The sequence below is a fragment of the Pinus tabuliformis genome, chromosome 6 (assembly GCF_031772625.1).
Source record: "Pinus tabuliformis cultivar Carrire ecotype Pingquan chromosome 6, CPIR1, whole genome shotgun sequence".
In the NCBI taxonomy this organism is placed as follows: Eukaryota; Viridiplantae; Streptophyta; class Pinopsida; order Pinales; family Pinaceae; genus Pinus; species Pinus tabuliformis.
Window position 1 is genome coordinate 1647320360 of NC_142292.1, and position 11705 is coordinate 1647332064.

The window sequence follows — 11705 nt, forward strand, 5'->3', positions numbered from 1 at the left end:
CATTAGCAAGTTTGTTCGCATCAGCGTTCAAATGGTGGAGAATAAGGAGACAAGATATTTCAGAAAATTGTGAGGATAAGAGAGTTATCTCAAACACAATTGGAGGAATCGTAGAGCATTCTCGAGCTAGCGAAATTTGCTTATGACCACCATGGAATCTCCGTGGACTGTTAATTCTTTTAAGGTGTTATACCTCGCTACATCCAAACCTTTCCACAAGGCTAATATTCTTCTGGGTTATTTCTCATGATTCCTAATCCCAAACATAACTATCTTCCTTTCGTTCATAAAAGCTATAAATCACAACCCCTTTATCTCACTTTACACAAAAATATATTACTAATTTATAATCATTTTATAACTATTCTTATCTTTTTATATTTTAATTTTTAAATATTAATATTATATGTTTTATCATTTTACTATTTTACTAGCCGGAAAGACTAAGTTCCACTTTAAAAAATTAAATTATTCGAAACGCTGAAGCTCCTCCACATTCTTTATTCATGAGTAGCAGCTGCACAATATTTTCAGAATATTGACTTTAGAGAGAAAACCCTGCCTACATTTCCATAGATGAAAATTTAAAATTCATGAATCCAACCTGTTCAATGGAAAGACCAACCACTCTTCTATTTTAATATGACCGATTCCAATCTGCCTAATCGTAACAGAAAACACTGATTATTTTTTTCACGATTCAAAAGATCATTGAACATCTACACGTACAGAATGATGTCATTTAATTTCATTTCAGTGAGATAATAAAGCAATCATACGGCGACTGCAAACATTAATTTTATCAAACGGTGACTTTTTGCAACAATACGGTGATTTTCTTCCAATTAAAATTTTGGTGGACCCTCGTAGGATTCCCCGGACGGTGCTTTCATAATTTGATATGTTTTTGATATCAACCCCTTGACATCCCACATTATGGCTGCCAACAATGTTCTGAGTCAAAAGACATCGATTCCCTACTAGGGACAATAAAGATCGAGGATCTTTAAATTATGAGAGCACTAAATTTCTAATTTGATCCTAACATAACAAGACAGACAATATTGAAATCCACTCAGTCATGCAGTTTTAATTTGCAATCTAAATTAACGTAGTCAAAGTTTTGTGAACTAGAATAGTTCTGTTTCATTTATGGGTTGAATATATTTATATATTTTAGAGTTATATTTCAATTTTATTATTCATTAATTTTAATCGGTGATTTTGATATTATATTAAATAAAGGTAAATATTTAAATATTGGTTTAATAATATAAGAAAGTAATTATTTAATTTTTTTTAATAAAAAAATGTTATTAATAGAAACCCTATTTAGAATATAGCTATATTCTGAATATAGTTGTATTAAGATTTTAAATACCTCACAAAAATTTGATGATATTAAATCCATTTCCATTAACAAAATTCAAATAATCAAACAACTCCACAAAATTATATCACCATTTTTATATAAAATTTAAATTTATAATTAACAAAATATTTATTTAATATTCTCAATATCTCCGGTATTATGCTTCTTACAGGATCTATCTACTGTCTTCGATCCCATATTTGCTAATATTTCATCCCTCCCACTCCTCTTCAGATTCCAAGAGTAACAAGCCCAGCGACCGTGGGCTTGTTTTCTGTAAATCAAAATCAAGTTCTAGAAGCCAATCTATCTGGAGTGCGTTATCGAATAAATCATCCACTCCATTATCGTCAGCATCGGTTAAACTGTTAACCTCGATTTCATTCGTCTGTACCGCCAATGTAGCTGGTTCCCTGCAGAACACATCGGATCTACAATCTGACGGGGACGAGAGCAGATTACAGATTACCGCATTTTTTACTCTCATGGGTGTGGGTTTTAATACATAATTTTTAAGGGAAGCAGATTTGGACCTCGTTTTCAGATTTTTGGTGCCATTGTGTTGAGATTGAGATTGGGTGATGGACAGCATCTTCTTGCTCAGATGACTGTTCCAGTAGTTCTTGATTTCTTTATCTGTTCGCCCAGGCAGTCGTCCGGTTATCAGCGACCACCTGCATGCATAAAATTGACATAAATGATGAAACGCTGAGTTTAGTTTTAACAAAGAACATATTAGTATGGCATTGATTATTCTTAATATTATAAACTGTTAAACTTAGGTTATTCAATTTAATTTCATTTCAGGTTTTGGAAATATTTTGAAACCTAATTTCATTTCAGGTTTTGGAATTATTTTTAAAATCCACCTGCCATGGGTGAACTCTGCCAAGTGAATCAATGTTGAAGTCATTTCCACATACCGATTGCCAAGAAGACGGTGAAGGCGAATAATGAGCTCCTCCTCCTCTGGGGAAATATTTCCACGTTTAATGTCGGGACGAAGATAGTTCACCCAACGTAGTCTACAACTCTTTCCACATCGCATGAGACCTGCAAAACAAAATCTCTCCGCTAATTTAGCTAACTGTTCAGTACAAGTTTACATCTGCATTGATAAATCAGTACTATTTGAGATTTTCTGACCTGCTTTTTGGGCGAGATTTGTCCAGCCACCATCGCCATGAATTCGAATGTAGTCCGAAAGAATCATATCCTCCTTGGCGGTCCACATCCCGCGGTTGAGCCCTTCTTTTTAGCAGCAACGAGACCTACCCATCCTGGATGCTCTTCCTCACTAACTGACCAGCTGATGATCTCCTTTGCAAGGCCATTGTGTGTCTATATATAAATCTTAGTTTCACCCTACCCGAAATCTTTACTGCAGCAAATCTTTGGCTACTGATGTAAAAAACGTGACCTTATGATTATTGTAGCAGAATTTCAATGGTCAGAATCTGAGGCCTGCCAAAATGTGTCTCACTATGCTTCTAATAGCTGTCCATGGATTGCAGAGGTTGTCAGAATCATGAATAGGGGAGTTGAATTTTAAAACTAGTGCTCATTCCAGAGGTTGTCAGAATCATGAATAGGGTAGTTGAATTTTAAAACCAGTGCTCATTTAGCGCATGTATGGTTGATTCCGCTTTTTTCCGGCATCAATCAAGAGTGTTTGAATGATGATTGAAGACGGCCAATCATAAAATGGTTATGTACAAATTATTAGAGGTCGTTTCCTTCAAAGGTTTAATAGAAATATTTTAGAAATTAGATGTTTAACATAGTTTTATAGGTTAAAGTTATTAAATATCGTTTTCTTCGCAGGGTTAATATAAATATTTTAGAAATTCGATGTTTAACCGAATTTTATATTTTAAGTTTTTAATTGTTTCTTTTATTAGAGTGTGTATATTAATTTTTTTTTTTTTTACAAAATGTGTGATTAGTTACACATCTGGTTGACATGTATTTTTCAAAGTAAAATTAAAATAGTAGATAAAAAATAATTTCTAACCCTAATAAACATTTTTAACTAAAAACATTATAATATTTTAAAAATCTTACTTTTATTGTGATCTTTGAATAATATGGAGATGCAAATATATTTCATTCTTATTATCCACACTAAATAAAATATTTAGATATTTATGTGAAATAACTAAATTTTATATCAAATGTAAATATATGTCAAAAAATTTGATATTTCACTTTTGAATACTACAAAGATGCATAAAATGTTAACCATAAGTAATTGAAAGTAAAATAATTCAATTAGTTTAGGAAAAAGTGTACTTCATAAAATTATTAATATAAAATTAATATATAGTATTTAAAAAAAATTAATAATAATTAAAAAAAAGTCAGGTGAGAAATAAATAAATATTTCAATACAATATTAAGTAATACTAATCTGTATGTAAGAGTATATTAATAATGAAAAAAAAATTGTGTGAATAATATGATTCATAAATATAATATGTTAATGACTATGATAAATAAAATATTTCAATGTCACTTATTCGTATTATATAAAGAGATTGAAAAAAAAATCCAGTGTTCTCATTATTTACATTTTCTTTTTTTCTTCAGTGAAATTTGTTTAAAATTGAACAAAGATTTGCTGGAATTGGAAGTTTAAGTTATATAGTTTACACAATCCAATCTTATATTATATAGTTTACATAATCCAAATAACTAAAGAGATTTTAAATTTTATATAATCAAGCCTTAAGAGTGATCAAATCTCAAGGTGCAAACATTTTTCAAGTTTTACATTCTAAAAAAAATTACAACTAAAAAGATCTGATCTTGAGAGGTTATTAGAATCATGATTAAGATGGATCTATACTAGTTATAATTTTGTTTTTATAATTAAAAATATAAAATATTAATATCTTTTCATCTCCTCTCTATTAATAAATAGAGATATTTTCCCTCTCACCCTCTTTGTATTTTTAAATTTATATTAATTCATTGAGACTTATTAATATCCCCTTATCAGATTACTTAAAAATGAAGTGCCAAACTATTCTATTCTATTGTCCTCCCCTATTTATAGTTCTCATACTATTCAAGAGTCTGTGATTTGTTCAGCCAACAGCGGATACCTATACATGTTCAACAGCGAATTAAGAGTTGAGAGTTTTAAGTGTCTTAAACGTAATCTAAAACTTCCTCCTACATATTTTGCTACGCTTAATTTCAGGAAAAATAAAGTTTCCCAAACCACATTAAATAAATGGCTTTCTTAAATACCCGGTTACCTACAGAAAACTGGCCGAATCAATTGAATCCGGTTTGAAGAAACGATGCAGGGATCCAAGTTCTTGAGTTTCCACCGAGTTTCAAGCAGCGATCATAATGAAAGTCCATGGTGAACAATGTTTGGCCTGGCCTGTATTGTACATGCAAGTGCTACAGACAATGAAGCTGTAACATCCCTAAAATAACTCATGGTAAAATAAAAAAAAAGAGTTAGGAATCAATTATGAAAACTAATTCTAAATAAAGATGAAATCAAGAAAGGAGGAACAAACTGTCCGGTAGAATTGCGGGATGCTGAAGAGGTGGCAAATGTATTTTGAGCTGTGAACTTGTGGATGGATGTCACGCCGTTATGGGTTTTCTGAGAAATCTTTTAAGCTTGAGGCGGAGCGGTTTTTAGTTCTTGGTCTTATGCACGTATTCCTGCTCGAGATGGATGCGGGTGAATTAATAGCGAAAGAGTAAATGTGAAGGTAGGGGAAGATGGCGAGTGCACGAGATATTGTTGTGGCGGTAGTGGCAAATCTCTTGACTGCCACTGCGTTTTCTGTTGGCATTTTCGTTTTATGAGGTTTCAGCCGATGAATGAGAGAGTCTACTTTCCGAAATTGTATCGAAACCAGAAGAGTATCAACCGTGTGTAAGTTGAGAACTTGGACTACAAAGCGTACATACATTTTCTCAGTTGGATGCGGGAGGCTCTCACAAGGAACCAGAAGAGTATCAACCGTGTGTAAGTTGAGAACTTGGACTACAGAGCGTACATACATTTTCTCATCGGATGCGGGAGGCTCTCACAATGCGGAAGTCGGACCTCATTGGTCATGCCGGTCTCGACTTTGTTGTTTTCCATCGGATCTACATTGTGGGTTTTTGGAGATATAGATCTGTCCGCAGTTTGGATAGCTTTTTGGTGGTACAACCTAAAAGATAAGTATCTATGGCAAATCCTGGAAAATGCAGGAGTTAATGATTATTTTATATATTATTGGTAAAAAAAATATGTTAGTGCATGCAGTAAAAGATTGAATATTTAATATGTTTTCTTGATAAAGAAAGAGTTTTTAATGCATGTAGTTAAAGATTGATTATTTTATATGTTTTCTTGGTAAAGAAAATAGGTAGTTCCTCTTAGAAGGACTACATGTGAGTCTTGTGTGTGGAATGCTTCTCTTTTTTCATTTTCTTGGAATAAAATCCTTGTTAAATATAGCCAAAATATCTTCTTGAGAAAAGAAGGTGAGGCATATAAACGGCCTGAAGTGGCCAAGTTTTCTTGAATTAAAATATGTATTTTTATAAAAGTTTCTTGAAAAAGGATATATGCTAATTGCATTGTGATACTTACTAATTTTTAAGTTTCTTGTGAAATAATGATACATTACATGCATGATAGAATTAGCTAATGATGTGCTTCTAGGCACATAGGTAATCATACTAACTTTCTTCAAGAAAGAGTATGTTTTATATACACATAACTATAGTTTCTTTTTAGGAAAATAGTGCATTCTTCATGTATGAAAGTAATGAATTTATGGGAGATCTCTTGAAAACAAAAATTGGGGTGAATTCCTTAGAATAGACATATGAATAGTGTTCATAAAAGAACTAAGATCCATACTCGTTTCAGGAAAAGATTATGTGCATTGATGTAAAGGTAATTGTGTTAGGAAAAACCCAAGTTGCATGCACATAAGGGTGGCTAATGTGACTTTGGAAATATGATTTTGAGTATATGTAGAGAAAGTGATTATGTTAACTTTCTTGAAAATAATAATCTCTTGTAAAGATTGTCTTGTTAGATGAGTTGTGTCGGTTTCCTGATTTTAGTGAAAAGGTTAAGTTAACCATGTACTTGTTTCCCGAATTTTTATGCATATAGATGGTATCTATAATAATTTCTTGAAAGGGAAGCATGAGGAACCTACCTATGGGAAGATAGAGAATTGAGAGTATAATGACTTCGTTTAAAAAAGAAGTAAGTAATTTGTTACATGAAATGATGGTAGTATTCTGGAGAAGAGAATATGAGTTGCATACATTTAAGAAGGGATATTATGATAAGTTATTGTATGCACAAAGAATAGTCATTGTGATAGAGAAACTATGTTGAGTTCTCGAAAAATAACTATGTGAAAAGAACACATGTGCATAAGCATAGGAAAAATAGTTTATTACATGTATGAAGATATCACGATTGTGTTATACAATTTAGTAGAACTAATGGGTTAGATTTCTTAAAAAGAATTATGCATTAGTGTGAGTAAACATTGTGGAAGTAAAACAAGTATTTACTTGAACATATGTACTAATTAATTAGTATGTTATGCTTGCTCATGGACATGAGTAGATGTTAAAAAATCAATTTTAGAGGTTGCTTAGTGATTGATTAATATTGTATTCAATCTTATTTCCAAAGCTTGTTGATGACAACATTGACAAGAAATGATGGCGGTTGGTGCCAAAGAAAAGTGATGTTTAACATTGTGGCAAGAAAAGGATTAATGTTCCATGCAAATGAGTACGAGTTGCAGAATCGTACATTGTTGGAACAATCATGCCATAAGGATGTTGCATGAGGAGATATGTAGGTAAATATTTTCGTGGTAAATGTAATAGCTTTTAGCTAGTTATCAGACATTTTGATGATATTTCATTGTAATAATTTATATAAATGGATAAGGGATGTTATCCCTTATAAGCCATTGAGTGAGGGGTGAAAACTCTCATGAGCTTTTAATAATAAGATTAAACATTTGCTGGTTTTCACCCTACGGGGTTTCCAGGGTATATCGGTGTTCAATGGTGTGATTGCATTTTGTGTCAGTTTGATGATGTTGAATCCTTGATGATGATGGTTCTTTATTTGATGGGATAATCATAATGTCCAAGTATGTAATTAATTAATATGGTTAAGAAAATATGAAATGGATGCAAGGATTCATGAGACAATTTATGTTATTACACTACCACAGTGGTGGTTAATTGTTATGCAACTTACTGTCTTTTATTGCAATTTACTTGATGTACTAATGTACATTATATCTAATGGTTAATGAGGAATTGTGGAGTTGTGAATTGGATTTTGTTGGCATTATGATTCAGGTGTTGTACTTGATGGCAAACGCCTTCAGGTGGTAAATCAAGAAGGACGCAGGAAATTTTGTTTAGCAAGCGCGTCCCCGCAGGTATTCCATACAGAACCCGCGTCTAGGGACGCCGGCCAGCCGTTCAGAAGGTGCGTCCGCCCAGTGCACACATTTCAAGGTAGAGAAAAACTCGTGGGGGCTTCTTGTGTGGTATCTAGCCGACGGTTGCGTGTTTCTCTGGTGTCGGCTCGTGGTATTGTTCCACGCTTTGGGGAGAAGCTTGCCTATATAAAGCAAAGGAGTTCATTTGGATTAGGCATCATCTTGGTTGATCATCTCTTGGTGTGATCTAGTCCATATCTTTAAGGGTAAATCTTCTAATGGACTACGATCTATATGGCGCATGATCAGATCTGTGGATCTGAGTGTTTGGGTTGGTTCTGAAGTCCTCTTATCTTCTATATCTAAAGGGACGCAGATTCAGTGAAGGGAAAGTGCGCCGGGACGCAGTACAGTAAAGGATCAGGTGCGTCTCTGTAGCGAAGGACGCGGCGCGACTGTGGTATTGGGTGCGTCTCTGAAGCGAAAGACGCGGCGCGATAGTGTTGATGTGTGCGTCGGTCGCAGACAAGCAAAAGGAACAGTGCGTCTGCACGCAGAACAGCATAAGGTATACTGCGTCCAGTCGCAGGCCACAGAAATAAAATATGCGTCCCTGTCTCAAGATGATCTGTTAACTGTATATTTCTGTTCATAAGGTGTTCTGGGTTGTTTCTGTAATTACTGATCTGATATCTGTAGTAGACTGTATCTGTTGTATACTTGTTGATCATTTTGAAAAGAAGTAGGGGGTTGTAGCTCCCTTCCAGGAGAAGTCTGGAAAACAAGAAAGAGTTGTAGCTCTTTGCAGGTTGCAGCCTGCGTGCTGGTAAAGGACTGCACCAGTACAAAATCATTGTAAAAAGAATTTCTTGAAAGAAGATAGAGACATTATTGCAGCAGGTGGTTTTTCTCCCGCATTGGGTTTCCACCTTACATCTTGTGTTCTTTGGTGTGACTGTCTATTTTCTTTATTCATGCTCATTGTTTTATGGTACTGATATGCAAGAATATTTCAAAAGATCAAATAAGGAAGATTTGGTAAATTGCTAGATAATACTGATTCCCCCCCCCCTCAGTATTATTTCCAACAATTGGTATCAGAGCAGGTCCTTCAGAACAGCTTGATCGCTTGAAGGTAGATTGTTCATCATGAGCAACTACGAGAGAGAAGCATCAATCAGGCCACCCGTCTTCGATGGAACAAACTTCAATTATTGGAAGGTAAGAGTTACTGCATATCTTCAATCTCTTGGTACAGAAGTTTGGAACATTGTAGAATCAGGCTATGCCTTTCCTTCAGTTACTCCTACAGATCCAGCTGAGAAAAAGCAGTATGAAACAAATGCAAAAGCAGTCAGCACTCTATTAGGAAGTATATCTCAAACAGAGTTCATGAAGGTCATGCACTTCAAATCAGCAAAAGAGATATGGGACAAAATGATCACTAGCTATGAAGGAGATGAACAGGTAAAAGAAGCTAAACTTCAAACTCTCAGGATTCAATATGAGACTCTCAAGATGTATAATGATGAAAGTGTGGCTAATTATTTTCTTCGAGTAGATGAGATTGTTAATTGTATGAAAAATTTGGGTGAAGAAATAAAAGAGACTATAGTAGTTCAAAAGATTCTAAGATCTTTATCTCCCAAGTTTGAATCTAAAGTATCTGCAGTAGAAGAAAAGGAAAATCTCCGTGTTCTCACTATGTCTCAGCTGCATGGAATTCTAACTGCTTATGAAATGAGAAAGGGAGGTCCATCAGATAGAAGGGAAGCTGCTTTTAAAGCATCAGGCAAAGAAGATCACTATGAAGCATGTCATGTTCCAGAAGAAGAGGAAGAAGAATCAAACTTTGTCAGAAATCTTCAAAGGGGTTCTGGAAGGTTCAGAGGTAAGCTACCTTTCAAATGTTTTGCTTGTGGAAGAGTAGGTCATTATGCTGCAAAATGCTCTTATAAGGATAAAGGAAAGGAACCAGTTAGATGGAACAAGAAACAGGGTACAAATAAGAAAAGCTACTACACCCATGAAGATAGCGATGGCTTATCAAACAGTGATGAAGATGAACAAGGTAACAAATATAGATTGTTAATGGCATTTGAAGATGACAATTATGAGGATGCTATAGATGTGGATAACCTTTATGATGAAATTACTAGACTCAAGAGATGTATAGAAGAAAAGAACATGATTATTGATACTCTACAATTTCAGATTGATGAAAAGGAAAAACATCTTGAAAAATTAGAAGGTGAAATTGTTGGTCTTAGAAAAGAAATTGAGAAAACAAAAACTATTAATCTCAAGTTTGTCAAAGGATCTGAAACGTTGAATGAGATTATCAGTGTGCAGCGATCTCCTCTAAATAAGACAGGTCTGGGCTACAATGGAGAAACTTCTCAAGCTTCCACTTCAAAAAGTTATCTTGATGCCGCAAGAAGAAATGAGCAAGAACACAAGGAAGATCATCAGGTAAAGCAGGGACAAACTTCAAACTATCAGGGGCAATCCAGCTTAAGGGTGAACAAAAGCCACAACCAGCCACAGGTAAAACCTTCTCAATTTGGTTCAAGAATAGATGAAAATAGAAATTACAATCAGTCGGCTGGTAGATTCAATAATCGCAGAAACTTCTTCAATGGACAATGCTTTTCTTGCCATAACTTTGGTCACAAAGCAGCCCAATGTGTTGCGTATAAAACAATCATGACTAGGGAAGCTCAAAAACAAAGAAGCATGACAGGGAATACAAAAAGGACCTATAACAATTTTTCAGCTCTTGAAAATGAAGTTGAATGCTCTATTTGCAATAATTTTGGACATGAAGATGTTGAATGCAGAAGCAGGTTTCCGGAAAGAAAGGTACAAGAACAAAAAAGGGAACAAACCTCAGGCACCAAAACATGGAAAATAAAGGAACCTCAAACAGAAAGATGTGGGATAGCATTCTATGCAGAAGGACAAGAAAATCTATGGTACATTGACAGTGGATGTTCAAAGCACATGACAGGTGATAAAGAAAAACTTGAATCTTATTCTAATTTAGAAAAGGGAAAGAAAGTCTCTTTTGGAAATGATACTCCTGCAACTATAAAAGGAAAAGGTATTGCTCCTTTAAAAGAAGATGTTAAGGCTGGAAATGTTTTGTTTGTTGATGGACTAAAGCATAATCTTCTAAGTGTAAGCCAGATGTGTGATCAAAGAACCGAGGTTATATTCAGATCAAATGGATGTCTTGTTCGTGATCTTGATACAGGTAAAACAGTTCTCAAAGGAAAAAGAACTTCAAATAATCTATACATTTTTGATGAAGAACAACAACAATGCTATTTAAGCAAGGATGAAGAGCACTGGTTATGGCATCGAAGATTGGGACATCTAAGTTTCTCACAAATAAGGAAAGCTTGCAAATATCAGGCAGTTCGCGATCTTCCAGATATCAAAATTCCTGACAACACCATGTGCAGATCATGTCAGTTTGGAAAACAGACTAGAACTAACTTTCCAGAGAAAGAAGGATCAGCCAGTATGCCTCTGGAGCTAGTACATACAGATGTATGTGGACCATTCAGAAAAAGAACACCTAGAGGAGAGGAATACTTGATATTATTTATTGACGATTTCTCCAGGTTTGTTTGGTTGGGACTTATGAAGCACAAAGATGAAGCTTTCGAAAAATTCAAATCCTTCAAAGCCTTCGCTGAAAATGAATCAGGTCACAAGATTAAGTGCCTCAGATCCGACAGAGGTGGAGAATTTACTTCAAATGAATTTTTCGATTTCTGTGATGAACATGGAATAAGGAGAGAATTTTCTACAGCTAGAACTCCTCAGCAAAATGGAGTAGTGGAAAGAATGAACAGAACAGTCCAGCAAAT

At 34.4% G+C, this 11705-nt stretch overlaps 1 pseudogene; it reads right to left on the minus strand.

The window, feature by feature from the left end:
- Positions 1-1583: 1583 nt before the first annotated feature.
- LOC149265279 (transcription factor MYB123 pseudogene) lies at positions 1584-2651 on the minus strand (annotated as a pseudogene).
- Between the last annotated feature and the right edge of the window lie 9054 nt (positions 2652-11705).